The 13,829-nt window shown below is 38.3% G+C and overlaps 1 protein-coding gene across 2 annotated transcripts in view; it reads left to right on the top strand.

The window, feature by feature from the left end:
* Positions 1–13,829, top strand: part of Sdhaf3 (succinate dehydrogenase complex assembly factor 3) — a 44,086-nt gene that overhangs the window by 18,402 nt on the left and 11,855 nt on the right. The window lies entirely within an intron of this gene.

The following is a 13,829-nucleotide window of genomic DNA, read 5'->3' as shown; positions in this document are numbered from 1 at the left end:
ATAGTTAATCCTCGAACAAGGCAAGCTTATAGGGACACTACCTTCCTATGGTCAAAAGTCTTACATACAATGTCTAGATTTCCCCAAACCAAATTACTAATGGTTTGCTATTGACTGGAAGTCTTGACATATCATAAATGTCCATTAACACATGCCTTAAATTTCTATGTATATGTTGGTAGCCTGTTATCCTAGCTACTTACAAGGCAGAGGAAGAGAGTCTTAGGTCAGTGATTAACATTGGTTGACATTGACATTGGTTAACAGTCTATGGCCAGACTACCCCGAACGCACCTGATTGGGTCTAATCTTGGAAATTAAGTAGTTTCTGGCCTGGTTAGTACTTGGATGGGAGACATTGGTTAACAGTCACTTAGTGTATGTGGTTGGATAATTAGACCATTCCAAGCCACAGTGCTCCTATCAACATGACATCTAAGGTTAAAGGTTAAGTAGGATAGTATTTGCGTACCCTGAGCATGGTGTATAGTGAGCACTACTGATGTCTCTTATGAGGAGTAGGAAGGTTAATAAGAAGATAGAGTTTGCAAATGAGAGATTTGAGGGTCCTGAAAGGAAAGCAAATTATATAATTTTATTACTCATGTTTTCTCTTCCATATCCAACTAGTTGTAAAATTCTGTCGACTCTCTTTCCTTTTATGACCTATTATTCTTGTCCCAGCTGCTGACACCTGCTAGGGCTGGTGGTAAGTTGATAAGGAATCTTGTAATACTCTGTTTCACCTGTGTGGCTTTGATCAGATTACTGCCTTTTTGAAAACTGGTTCTGTTTTCCCATTGACCTCTTTTGACCCTGGAATTCAAAAGTATGCCATGTCTTATCCCAATGCATTTTCTCTCCTGTGGTCGAGTGCTTGCTGTTGTAAATTCTGTGCTGTGGTCATTCATTTGAGAACTGTGCTCTGAAATTGACCTGGTAGTTTTGTTTCTCACTTATTCAGTTGGATAATATGACTTTTCTACATAATCAGAGTAAAAAATGGTTTCAAAACAGCCCCAATCCTATGGTCCCATGCTGTCTTTCTTATGTCTTCCCGTGACCATCTCTGTCTTCGAATTTCTGAAAGTGCTATTTTCCTTTGGTCTTTACTGCTTCCAATGTTGTGTTGCAGTTGTGTGTGTGTGTGTGTGTGTGTGTGTGTGTGTGTGTTGTCGTCAGGATCTGGTGGCTCTGTGAGGACAAGAACAGTGCTTTGCTTGTGTCTGCTTTGAAACAACCTCCCACATAGTGTTCAGCAGCCTCTTCTTCCCTTGGGGCAGTGGTCCCAGCCTTCCTGATGCTGCGGCCCTTTAATATACAGTCCCTCATTGTGGGGACCCCAACCATAACATTATTTCTGTTGCTACTTCCTAACTGTAAATTCTGCCACAGTAATGAATCCTAATATAAATATCTGATATGCAGGACATATGCAATCCTAATGAAAGGGTTGTTTAACCCTCAAGGGTTCTTGAGCCTCAAGTTGAGAATCACTGCCTTAGGAGAAAAGTCGGTGACCATACTGATGTCCAAGTTGCACAAAAGTTAACTAGTCAAGTGTATTTACAATAGTGTTTATGAAAATTGGGAACTCACATCAAGGCTTAACTTCTTAAATGGTACTTCATAAGATATGAGAACACTTGGTCATTGTTTAGTGTCTTGCTATGTGTCAATTATTTTATGTTAGGTACCACGGGGGCTAGAGAGGTGGCTTAGTGGTTAAGAGCATTGGTTTCTCTTCCAAAGAATCCAGGTTTGATTCTCAGCATCCACATTTACAACCATCTGTAGCTCCAGTTCTAAGGGATATAATGTTATTTCTGATTCTTTCAAGGCACCAGAAATACAGATGGTACACACACACACACACACACACACACACACACACACACACACGGGCAAACCATTCATACACATAAAATAAAATAAACCTGATTAAAAAATGACCTGCTACCAGAGACCTGAGATTTCTAATTATTCAGAACAAGTTTGAGTAGTAGAATATTCTTTTTCTTTTGTTTAATGTAGTATTTTAAGTGCCTCATGCAAGGAGAAATAAGTATTTAGAGCAATATGGAGGAAACCTGAAACTGAGTGCTGGCCACGTGGTCTCCTTATGCTGCAGTCAACGCCAATGTCCTCAGGACGAAGAGAGATGGGACATGCCCACAGGTTACACGGAATTTAACATTTGCTTTGAAGTGATTTATAACTGTATTTAGCTATTTATATTTGAACCTGAGGCTAAACTCTAGGCATATAGTTTTTAAATTATGTGTAATTTTACAACCTTCCACTTGGTGGCAGAAAATCCTTATTTATAGAAAGACTTTGCAGCCCAAAGTCAAAAAACTTTTTGTTTTCATTTAAGTTTCAATATTCATGAATTATTTAAGCTAAGTATGCTGTTGCCATCCTATATATCTTATGTACATACTGAGTTTAAAATAAAGTTGTTTGTCTTGTGTCTTCTATGAAGTTTTAATCCACTTCAGTATTTCTGAATAAGATTTATGTAATTGTGTTTTCTTAGGAGAAATTGAGACGAGTTACTTATTATCTCCAATGTAAAAACTAATGTCTGAAATGATTTTATTTAAAAAATTAATAATTGGTTCAATATGATCTTTTGTATTAAGTTACTAGATTTTTTTGCCTTCTTTCTCTTGCACCTTTTTAAAAACCTCTCTATTTTTTTCCATTCTTAACTAAAGAAATTAGTTCATTCAGTATATTCTATATAAATGCCCATTATATGTAAGGTACCATCCTATGTACTGATGACCGCAGGTAGTAGCAAAGAAATAAACAACAACAAAACCAAGAAAGACTGGCAGAATTGCTCAGTGGACCAAGGTGCCTGTGGTCAGACTGTATTTGATATTGGATCCACAAGAGGGCAGGTGTGAACCAGTTCCTGAGAGTTGTTCTTTAACCTCCACATGCCCAACACACACACACACACACCACAATAAATTAATAAGAAATTAACTAAACAAAATACAAGAAAAGCAAACCCTAACATGATAGGGGGGTTTTGTTTATTTGCTTTAGAGTTATTTGTATGTGTCTGTGTGCATTAGTGTGACGAGTGTGCAGGTACCTTTGGAGTATCAGAAAGGATGTCAGAGCTCCTGCAGCTGGAGGTGCAGGAAGTTGTAAGCTGCCTGGCATGGGTGCTGGAGACTGGAGAGCAGTTAGAGCCCTCAATCCCTGAAACACCTTTCAGCCTCAAATGTATTTGAATTAATGTTTGTCATGTTTCTAGAACAAAATATACTGTCTGTGACCTTTTTTAGAGCATATAACTTTTACATGGACAGAACAGACTGTTGGGGATAAGAGAGTGTGGGAATAAGAATAAGAATGGTATGATGACTTAAAATGTCAAGTTAGAGATTTAGAAAACTTCTGAAAAAAGTCAAACATTTTTTTCTCTCTGTTTTTGAATAGTAGATGGTAATGACTTACAGTATAAAAAGACATTGGTTACATTCAGTCAGTAACATTTTGACATTTTTCAGTGAGCTTAATGCTTTCCTTTTTTAAAAAAAGCAGTATTTGTATTTTTATTATTTGAGAATTTTATATTATGTATTTTGAACCTATTCATCTACTGTCTGACCCAGTGTTATTGCTCTGAAGAACCATCAAAACTAATGCAATACTTATATAAGAATGCATGTAATTGGGGCTTGTTCGAAGTTCCAGAGCTTTAATCCATTGTCTTCATGGTGGGAGCAAGGCGGCATGTGGGCGGATGCTTCTGGAGAAGTAGCTGAAAGCTACATGCTGATCTGGAGATAGAGAGACTCTGCTTGCCTGGGCTTTTGAAACCTCAAAGCTCAGCCCCAGTGACACAGTTCTTCCAACAAGGCCACACCTCCTGATCCTTTCAATATTCCTGGTGACCAAGTATTCAGATCTGTAAGCCTATGGGAGCCATTCTCACTGAAATCACCACAGCCCCTACCTGCTCTCCTAACTGTCCCCTTCACCCTCCTGCTGTCTCTTCTTCCCTTTCTATCATGTTTGTGCATAATTTGTTATCAGGCTACAGTGCATGTAGGGAATGAACGAAGTACAAAGACGCCATCTCCCTGCATGTCTGAAATACCAATCAATTGACTTAGAAAACCGGGCTTCATCGTTAGAACTGGAATATAGTTATCTAGAATGGGTGTTGCTATGAATATAAGTTTTCAAGTTATTAAAACATGTTTGGGTACTTCATGACAAAAAATGATTACATGACCATTGCAAAAAGAACATAAAATAGTCATATGCCACACCCCTGTACTTTTAGCTGTTCATATCTCTAAAGCTTTTTCTTTTTTCCCTAAAGAATATACATCTGGTTTTATTTTTTAAAATCTCTTAAAATTGCCTGCAGTCTTTTTTGAAGGTGCATTTTGTGAAAATTGACCTCCATGTGGGTGCTGAGATAGGCAGGGAATCTCAGGGCAAATTCTGCACAATAGAAGATGCTCTTATATTAATGTCTTCGGCGTGTTTGGTGTGTTTAAGTGCACTAAATATTTAAACCTAAATGCACTATCTTTTTGTCCCCAGTTGGGTGAGCTTTCTTTCGAAGTTTGGTGAAACCATTTGTCCCATCGTTGTCCCTGTTTCGGATTATTGTGAATGCTTTGGCATCAGTATGAACATGTCCCATTTTAAACAGGAGATTCCTGTGCCCCCTAATAGCACTCCAGAGGCTGGATGCTCACAGATGTTTTTCAAGATGAAACCTCATAGACTGTGCTTTCATGACTGATGGTTCCTTAGCCATGACTTTCAGTGTCCAGTTTACAAGCTACCTCTTAAACACTGTTGAAATCACCAGCTTTCATTTCTTTATTTGATCAATACTTTGACTTATGGTGACTGATTTGAACAAAATGCAACTAAAATTTAGGGTGCTAGATTACAAAAAGCCCAGTCTCCTTGTAGGTCATTTAGGTTGATTCACACATGAATTGTGCAGATACTATAGGATCCACCATCTTGATGAAGGGCTGACACCCCACGGCAGCCTTACTGCAAGATCTTGTCAGATTACTTGTGCTGTAATAGAGGGCAGATTTTTAGGAAAGTGTCAGTTTGACAACAGATTGTTTGGGCTGTGACAGTTTGGGCACAGTATGAATTATACATATGCTGCAACTCAGATGACATACATTCCTCTCTAAAGGCTCTCAGTTTAGTAGAAACATTGTTACCTCCTTTAACATTCTGCTTTAAATGTGTATTGGTGTTATCACTTTAAAACCAAATAATGTGTCTTCGCAACTGAACTTGTAAAAACTGAATTTACATTAAGAGTACTATTTGTAATAGCCTTACTACAATTCCATGAATTTAATAAATTAAGATATTATTAGAGCTAATTAATTGGCTTTTTATTTAAGCATTTTTGTAGCACTGATACAATATATTATTTAAATGTTTGCCAAGTGGTTCTTTTTGCTATCAATTTAACAATTTTTGATTTATTTTTTATATGTGCACAAAGTATCTGGGATAAAAATGAGTGAAGTTAACTTAGATGACAAGTTGTAAGTTGATCTGATTCTTAAAAGATGTTTCCCACTGTACTAGGAGTGTACTATTTGTACCTGTTTAGTGATCATTTAGATTGAAGCAATCCACTCTGCAGGGAAGCTCCTTAAGCTGGAAGGGAAACAATTCAAAATAGCTTCAGGAAGTCCCTGAAACTGACCAGATTCACTAACTAGGCTACTCTACTTAATGCCATAAAAGCCAAGAGTCCTTGCCTCAGGCAAAGTTAAGTTGAGCTGCATATAAGACACTCATAGGAGAAAAGCTCCAAAGACTCCCAGATAAGCAAAGTTGCCTGGAAGAAGCAGAAACAAGCAGAGCTGCTTGGAAAAGATTGATATTAACTGAGGCACCTAAAAAAAAACAAAAACAAAAAAAAAAACAAAAAAAACCACTCTTCACCCGGCTGATCTACCTGCAGGCTGTGCAGTGTGCTTCAGGTTCCCAGCTTTTTAAAGCTTTCTCACCCATGCTTGGGAACGCTTTTGTCAAAATGTAAAATATGTATAGCAAATTGAGTATGCATAAAGTAAGTACAACAAACACTTTGTTTCTAATAAGTAATCTTCTGTAAGTAATCCCTGACCCATATTCCTGTAAGTAACCCCAATAAAACTCATTAGTTTACCAAGTTGGACTTCCCTGGTATGTGCACTTTGGGTCCATCTTAGGTTGTGTATGAGTAGCTGAGAATGTTGTATCGCCCCAGGAAATGCTTTGCCACGGAACAGTAGCTATACATGATGAGTATGTATAGCTTGAAAATAATTCCAGATTACCTTCAAAGTAAATATTGATGCTTAGTAGATACGTATATATTCATTTGTATGTGACCAGTGATTTCGCAGTATATTATATATTTATCATGAAATTGTTTATTAACAGAGATTTTATATTTTTCATTCAAGAGAAACCTTTTGTGTTAGCTCATTACGAGTGCCAAAGGAATTACAAAATTAGAAGCATTATCAAACAATAAGTAAATAGTTAACAGCTTTGCATCATATATAAAATGACAAAATTATTGTCCTAGGAACAAAGTGCTTGTTGTACTTACTTTCTGCACACTCAATTTGCTGTACAGATTTTACGTGTACCTAGCCTGGACTTTTTCATGCTTCCAATTCAAGATTAATCACATAGGGATGTTGTTTGCTGTGCCAACATTAAATATGATGAGTGTGTTTTTATACACATTGGCCATCTGCATGTTTTCTTTTGTGAAGTGTTTTTCATCCCTTTTTCCAGATTGTATTTTGCTGTTCAGAGGTTCTACATTTAGAGTTTCGGTCCTGTTGTATATGTGGCTTGTATTGTCTTCTCAGTTTTCGGTTCATCCTCTCTTAAAAGGAGTCTTTTTAGAGCAAGTGTTTGGTGTTGATGATCTGGTTTATCAGGCTTTTGGTGTCAAGTTATCAGTGTTCCATTTGCCTTGAAGATTTGCTGCTGTTCTCTCCTGATACCCAATAGCTTACATTTTATGCAGCTCATTTTCAGTTAATTTGTGTGTAGTTTAGGGTCTAAGTTGAAGGTTTTTTGCTTTACTCCTCCAGGTGTCCAGTAATCTCAGTCTTCCCTGTTGAGAAGACTGTTTCTCTTACATTGAATTGCATTTGTAATTTAGTGGAAAGTTTAGTCAAATTAAGATAAAACAAAATTAATCATAATTCCCAATTTGTCTCAGTGATGATGTGTTAAATGCTCAGTGGTCACATGGGTTATGGGCACTGCCTTGGACCAGGGAGCTTGTAATGCCTCTATGAACTGGTCCCTGTCTTCACGCCCACTCCATATGTTTTAATCGTAGATTAATTGTTTAGGTTGGCATACGTTCGGCAGTGTGTTTTATTATGACACTTCACATGTGCCACTTAGCTTTGCTATGGTTTGTTCCCTCCCTGACTCCCCACCCCAGTCCGGGCCCTCCACCCGCCTCTTGAAGGTTTGTTCCTTTATTTCCCTTCCTGACTTCCTTAAAGACTTAGGTTAGAAGGCACTTTGTTCTGGAGACATTTTCTGCTCTGTGTCTTGTCTCTCAGCCAAAGAGTTCCCATTGAACTGTGTGTTCATTTCTATTTATGGCAATTATTATATACTCATTCTTTTTCATTATTCCTTGGTGGTAATTACTTTCTCCCCTCGTCTGCTGCACCACTAAATTATAAGCTGCTTTGAACTAGAAGTTATGAGTTAATTTTGTATCCCTTGTTCTGACATTGAGCATGCACACAGCAAAGAATTGTTGATGTATGGACAATAGCACCCTTCTCTTTGTTTTTATAGTGACTATTATTTTCAAAGTTATGATCTCCATACTTTTGAAGCATATATCATTTGTGTGAACATTTATTGTTTTATAAATTCTGAAATATCAAAGATCAATATCCTCTCTAGGGAAGTTATTAACAATAGTGAATGTAAATTTGCATCCAAATGTTTCAGAACGGGCTGAGGTTCTTTTTCCTCATTTTTAAAAAATTATTTTATTTATTTACATTTCAAATGTTGCTGTCATTTCGGGTCCTTCCTCCAGAGTTCTTCACCCCATTCTCCCTTTCCTTTAGCTCTGAGAGGGTGCTCATCCACCCACCCACCCAGCCACCCACCTACCTCCATCTTTCCCTGGGGCATCAACTCTCTACAGGATTAGGCACTTCCTCCCACTGAGGCCAGACAAGGAAATCCTCTGCTACATATGTGCCAGGGGCCATAGACTAGCCCATATATGCTTTTTGGTTGGTAGCTTAGTCTCTGGGAGCTCTGAGGGGTCCAAGTTAGTTGACACTTGTTTTTCCTATGGGGTTATCATACCCTTCAGCTCTTTTCATTCTTCCTCTAACTCTTTCAGAGGGGTCCCAGATCTCAGTACAATAGTTGGTTGTAAGTATTTGTATCTGTCTCAGTCAGCTGCTGGTAGAGCCTCTCGGAGGACAGCTATGCTAGGATTCTGTCTGCAAGCCCATGATGACATCAGTAATAGTGTCAGGATTTGGTACCTACCCATGGGTTGGATCCCAAGTTGGGCTGATCTCTGGATGGCCTTTCCTTCAGTCTTTGTTCCATTTTTGTCCCTGTATTTCTTTTAGACAGGAACAATTCTGGGTCAAAAAATTTGAGGGTAGGTAGGTGACCCCATCTCCCCACTGTTGAGCATTTCTGCTAAGGTCATCACCATTGAGTCTTAGGAGCCTCTTATATCCCAGGTCTCTGGGACTTTCTAGAAGTCCCAGATCCCAACCCACAGCCGAATATTTCCATTCATTCTCCTGGTCCTCTGGGCCTCTCTCCTCTCTTCACCCATACTTGATCCTGCTCCCCATTTCCCCTCCTCCTTTCCCTTTCCCTCCCACCCAGGTTGCTCTCTTCCTCTGCCTCCTGTGATTATTTTGTTCCCCCTTCTAACTGGGATTGAAGCATTCTCATTTGGGCCTTCCTTTTTGTTAAACTTCATACAGTCTGTATCATGGGCATTCTGTTCCTTCTAACTAATATTCACTTATCAGTGAGTGCATAGCATGTATTTCCTTTTGGGTCTGTATTACCTGGCTCACAATGATATTTTCTATTTCTATCCATTTGCCTTAAAAATTGCATGATGTTTTCATGTTTAATAGCTGAATTGTGTAAATGAACCACATTTTCTGTATCCATTCTTCACTTGAGGTTGTTCCCAGCTTCTGGCTATTACAAATAAGGCTGCTATGAACATAGTAGAGCCCATATTCTTGTGGTTTAGTGAGGCATCTTTTGGGTATATGCCCAAGAGCGGTATTGCTGGGTCTTCAGGTAGAACTATTTCTAATTTTCTGAGGAACCGCCAGATTGATTTCCAGATTGGTTGTGCCAGTTTGCAATCCCACCAGCAATGGAGGAGTGTTCTCTTTCTTCACATCCTCACCAGCATCTGTCACTTGAGTTTTTGATCTTAGTCATTCTAATTGTTGAAGTGGAATCTCACTAAGAATATTGACCATTTTTTAAAACGCTTCTCAGCCATTTGAGATTTCTTTGATAAGAATTCTCTGTTTAGCTCTGTATCCCATTTTATTATTGGGCTGTTTGGTTTTTTTTTTTTTTTTTTTTTTTTTTTTTTTGGAGTCTAACTTCTTGAGTTCTTTATATATTTTGGATGTTAGCCCTCTAATGAATGTAGTTAATGGGCTAGTGAAGATCTTTTCTTAATTTGTAAGTTGCTGCTTTTGTTCTATTGACTGTTTCCTTGTCTTACAAAAGCTTTGCAGTTTCATGAGGTCTCATTTGTCAATTGGTGATCTTAGAGCCTAAGGTCTGTTCAGGAAATTTTCCCCTCTGCCAATGTATTTGTATTTTCCTGTGTTTCTTTAAGGGATTTATTTGTTTCCTCTTTAAAGGTTCCTACCTATTTGCCTGTGTTTTCCTATATTTCTTTACGAGAGTTATTTATATCCTGCTTAAAGGCCTCTATCATCCTCATGAGATGGGATTTTTAGGTGGTAATCTTGGCCTTTGGATATGTTAGGGTATCCAGGGCTTGCTCTGGTAGGAGAAGTGGGATCTAATGGTGCCAAATTATATTGACCTCTCTTGCTTATGTTTTTGCAATTGCCATCTGGTTATCTCTGGTGTTAACTGGCCTGGGTGTCTCAGACTAGAGCATGCATGCCTCTTTGGAGGCAGGTACAGCTGTGTGATCTGGGTTAGACCAGGCCTCCTGTATCCCTGTGTCTTTGTGTCCCTTGTTAGGGAAGACCTCCTGGCAGACAGGTTGGGTTTGGGGTCCAGGGACAGGCATGGTGATCTGTGTTCCTGGTTATAACAGACCTCCTGGGAGTCAGGCTGTGGGATAGGGGGCAGGCATGCTGATCTGCCACAGGTTCAGGTGGAGGTGCAGACTAGAAAGGGATAATACGTGGGCAGGGTGGGGTAGATCCCATGTTTGCTGGGTTCTGTGGGGGTCCCAGATGGTGTGGACATTGGGGTGGTGACCTCACCTATGTTCCTAGTTATGACAGACCTCCTGGTAAATAAGTAGGCTATACGGTTGGGAAGGAGGGCAGGCTTACAAATCTGCCATATGTTCAGGTGGCGGTACCATTTTTTTTAAACTGTGTATTTTTGTGTATGTGTGTGTTTGTGAGCATGTGTTTGTCAGGTACACATGTGCATATGTATGGATCACAGTGCCTTTCCTAGTTCTCCATCTTAATTTTTATTTTAATTATTTACATGTGTGGATATTTTGCCTGTATGTATATCTATGTACCACTTTCATGTGTGGTACCTGTGGTGGTCAGAAGAGTATACCAGATCCTCTAGAACAGATGGGAGTCTCTATCTTCCAGGTTTTCTAGAAGAATAGCCAGTACTTTTAACCATTAAGATCTCTCCAGCCCTCCACCACATTTATTAAGATGGGACTTAAACTGAACTTCAAGCTCACTGACTCTGGTGGCCCGGCTGGCTGTTAGCTTCTGTCACTCCCTCTCCAGAACTGATATCTCAGATACATGTTGCTTCACTTGGTTTTTTTTTTTTTTTTTTGCCTGCATGGGTTGTAAGAGGTGGTAGAATTCAGTTCCTCATATATGAGCAGAAACTACTGTACTGCGTGAGCTATCTCCCCAGGAGACAGATGGAGAGTTTTTTTGTTTTTGTCTTTTAAAGATCTGATTATATAGCCATTTTCTAAATAGTACACATATGAAGAGTATTGACTCAATGCTGATACATTCATTACTCTTAACTACAATTCACTATTCACACTAGCCTGGTTTTTACACGATGACCTATTTTGCTTCAAAATCCCATCCACTTATATTTAGCCGTCATGTCTCCTTAGCCTCTACTGAACTGTGATTTTTTTTTTGATTTTTCTGTGTGTTTTTTTAATGACTTTGATAATATCCAGGAGTACTATTCAGCTGTACTTTATAGAATGTCATAAAGGTGTAGTGTTTGAGAAGACCACAGATGTAAAGTGTCATTTCCTCATGATACCAAGGGAACTTATTGCCATTGTTTTAACCTTGTTAATGGTTAATAATTATTATATTATAATAATGCTTATATTAGTAATTGGACAAATGCCTGTCTTCTGTTGTCTTTATCTTTTACTAGTGCTTATATTAATTATATCATTTTTTTTTTAATCAAAAGATATGTGTTTGTGTGTCTGTGTGTGACAGTGTCACCAAGTAGCCCAGGACTATCTCCTGCTTTTCCTCGGTGCTGCAGATTGTTCCTGATGATCACCTTTTAAGGCTTCTTAATCATTTCGTTGATTGTTCATTTAACCTAAATAGTATGAGTTGTAACACATTTAAGTGCTGCCATTTTATAACACATTCATATTGCCATGTCTATGGATACAATTAATACAAGCACCAATAAAAGGTAACAGAAGACAGACACTTGTCTAACTAGCAAAATGAGGCGGTTTCTGCCAGGAAAATTAGTGTGCAGACTGTGACTTTAAGCCTCGACTATTTGGACTCCCTTAAGACCAATTGTTTTGTTTCCAAAATGGTTTTCCCCTGCCTCTTTCCAAAGAGCTTTTTGACTTTGACAAAGTTTTAGAGATAAATCATTTTATTCTGCAGTTTTATTTCAACTTGTAGAAATTTGTTTCATAGAATTTTCTGAAAATAGTTATAAATGAGGCATATAGCTAGGCATGGCACTTTGACAGACAGATTCCTATGTTAGTGGGTAGACTTTCTATAAGGCTATATTTGGGTAGTCTACACTTTGATGAGGTACTACACTTAAGTGTGGTTACTACTGATAGGAATTCAGTTCCAATTTTGATGTGGTTATTGGGGTAGAGATCTATAATCTTTAAATGAAGATATGCACCCTTTGCAGTTAGCCTCCATTTTAGCATTGTCTACTTACTAATTTCGGTGCTTGTAGGCTTACATTGCTTATTGTAACATTCTGAAAATTGAAAACACCTTAAATCCTATTAGATGGCAAATCTTTAATGATAATATATTACAAAATGTAGTAACTGACATTTGAATGTATCTTGGCCGTGAAGGAATATGGTACGGTATGGGTATGGTGTGGCAACATAGTTCATAGAAGTTGGTATTTTGTGTCTGATAGCTGTTGATATGTCTGTTTCCTGAATTCTTTTTGTTGTGTCTGTGTGTGGCCTTTAGCTGTTCTGTGAGGCTGTTGTTGTGTTGTTGAAGCATATGTACTTAGAATGATGTGCAGGGGTGGCTTTCACCATTGTACTTTAGACTTTAACATCTGTATGCATTTCTTTTGCTTACCTTCCTGTTTTAAGTGATTCTCTTTCTTGTTCAAGGCTCTTCCCTTATCTTACAGTCTCCATTGGAAGCATTATCATTCAGAAGAATAATCGCATAGACTTGAATACAGTTTGCCTAGGTTTCTATTGGCTGGTTTGTGTGTTTACTTTTAGCTTCTATAGTTTTTTTTTTTTTCCAGAAAATCCATACATAATACTACTCTCTTTGACTCAGTGAAATAAACATTCTAGAAAACTTAAAATTGAATGTATACTTCAATTTCCTATGTATTTACATTATGAAATTTAAGATTTGATGGGGTATGGCCAACATGTATTAAAAAAATTTATTGAAAAAGAAGTCCAGGGTAAGTGGGGGCACATCCTCATAGAGGCAGGAGGAGGGGGGATGTGATAGGGGGTTCCCGGGGGGAGGGGGGAGGAATGGGGTAAGGGGATAAAATCTGAAATGTAAATATAATATCCAATAACAAAATGAAAAAAAGAAAAAGAAGTCCATATATATGGTTTTTCTTTAATGTTTTTGTTAATTAAACAATATAAAGGAAATATGCTTGCTGAAACACTAATAGAATATAGTATTAAAAAGTCATCCATTTTCTATTAAACAGCAAAATTCCTAGCAAAAGCACACACCTGCCTTCCAAGTTCTGTACTTTCTTGTACACTACTTATGTAATTAGTTCCAGCTTCTTTATCAATTCCAGTATCTGGGTTTACAGTGATAAAATAATTAATGTCCTCTTATAAACTGTGTTGTAGATGTTATTGTTTTGGTGGCCTTCCTGTGAGTCTTTTCTAGGCTGTGGCACTGGACTTAACTCCTTAAAGTCTTTTAGACATGTAGCATGACAGTAGACTCTCAGAACCATGTCGGTGCATTTCCGAGCCCATACTCTGTAAGCCTGGGGTCTACAGTCCTTCATGCCCTTATTCATGGACAGGCGGCTGCTGATTCACAGAAGTTATCCCTTGCCCCAGGCACCAGCGACATCCATATGCC

The sequence above is a fragment of the Arvicanthis niloticus genome, chromosome 15 (genome assembly GCF_011762505.2).
Source record: "Arvicanthis niloticus isolate mArvNil1 chromosome 15, mArvNil1.pat.X, whole genome shotgun sequence".
In the NCBI taxonomy this organism is placed as follows: Eukaryota; Metazoa; Chordata; class Mammalia; order Rodentia; family Muridae; genus Arvicanthis; species Arvicanthis niloticus.
The sequence above is the reverse complement of the archived record's forward strand: the minus strand, read 5'-3'. Positions and strand labels throughout refer to the sequence as shown.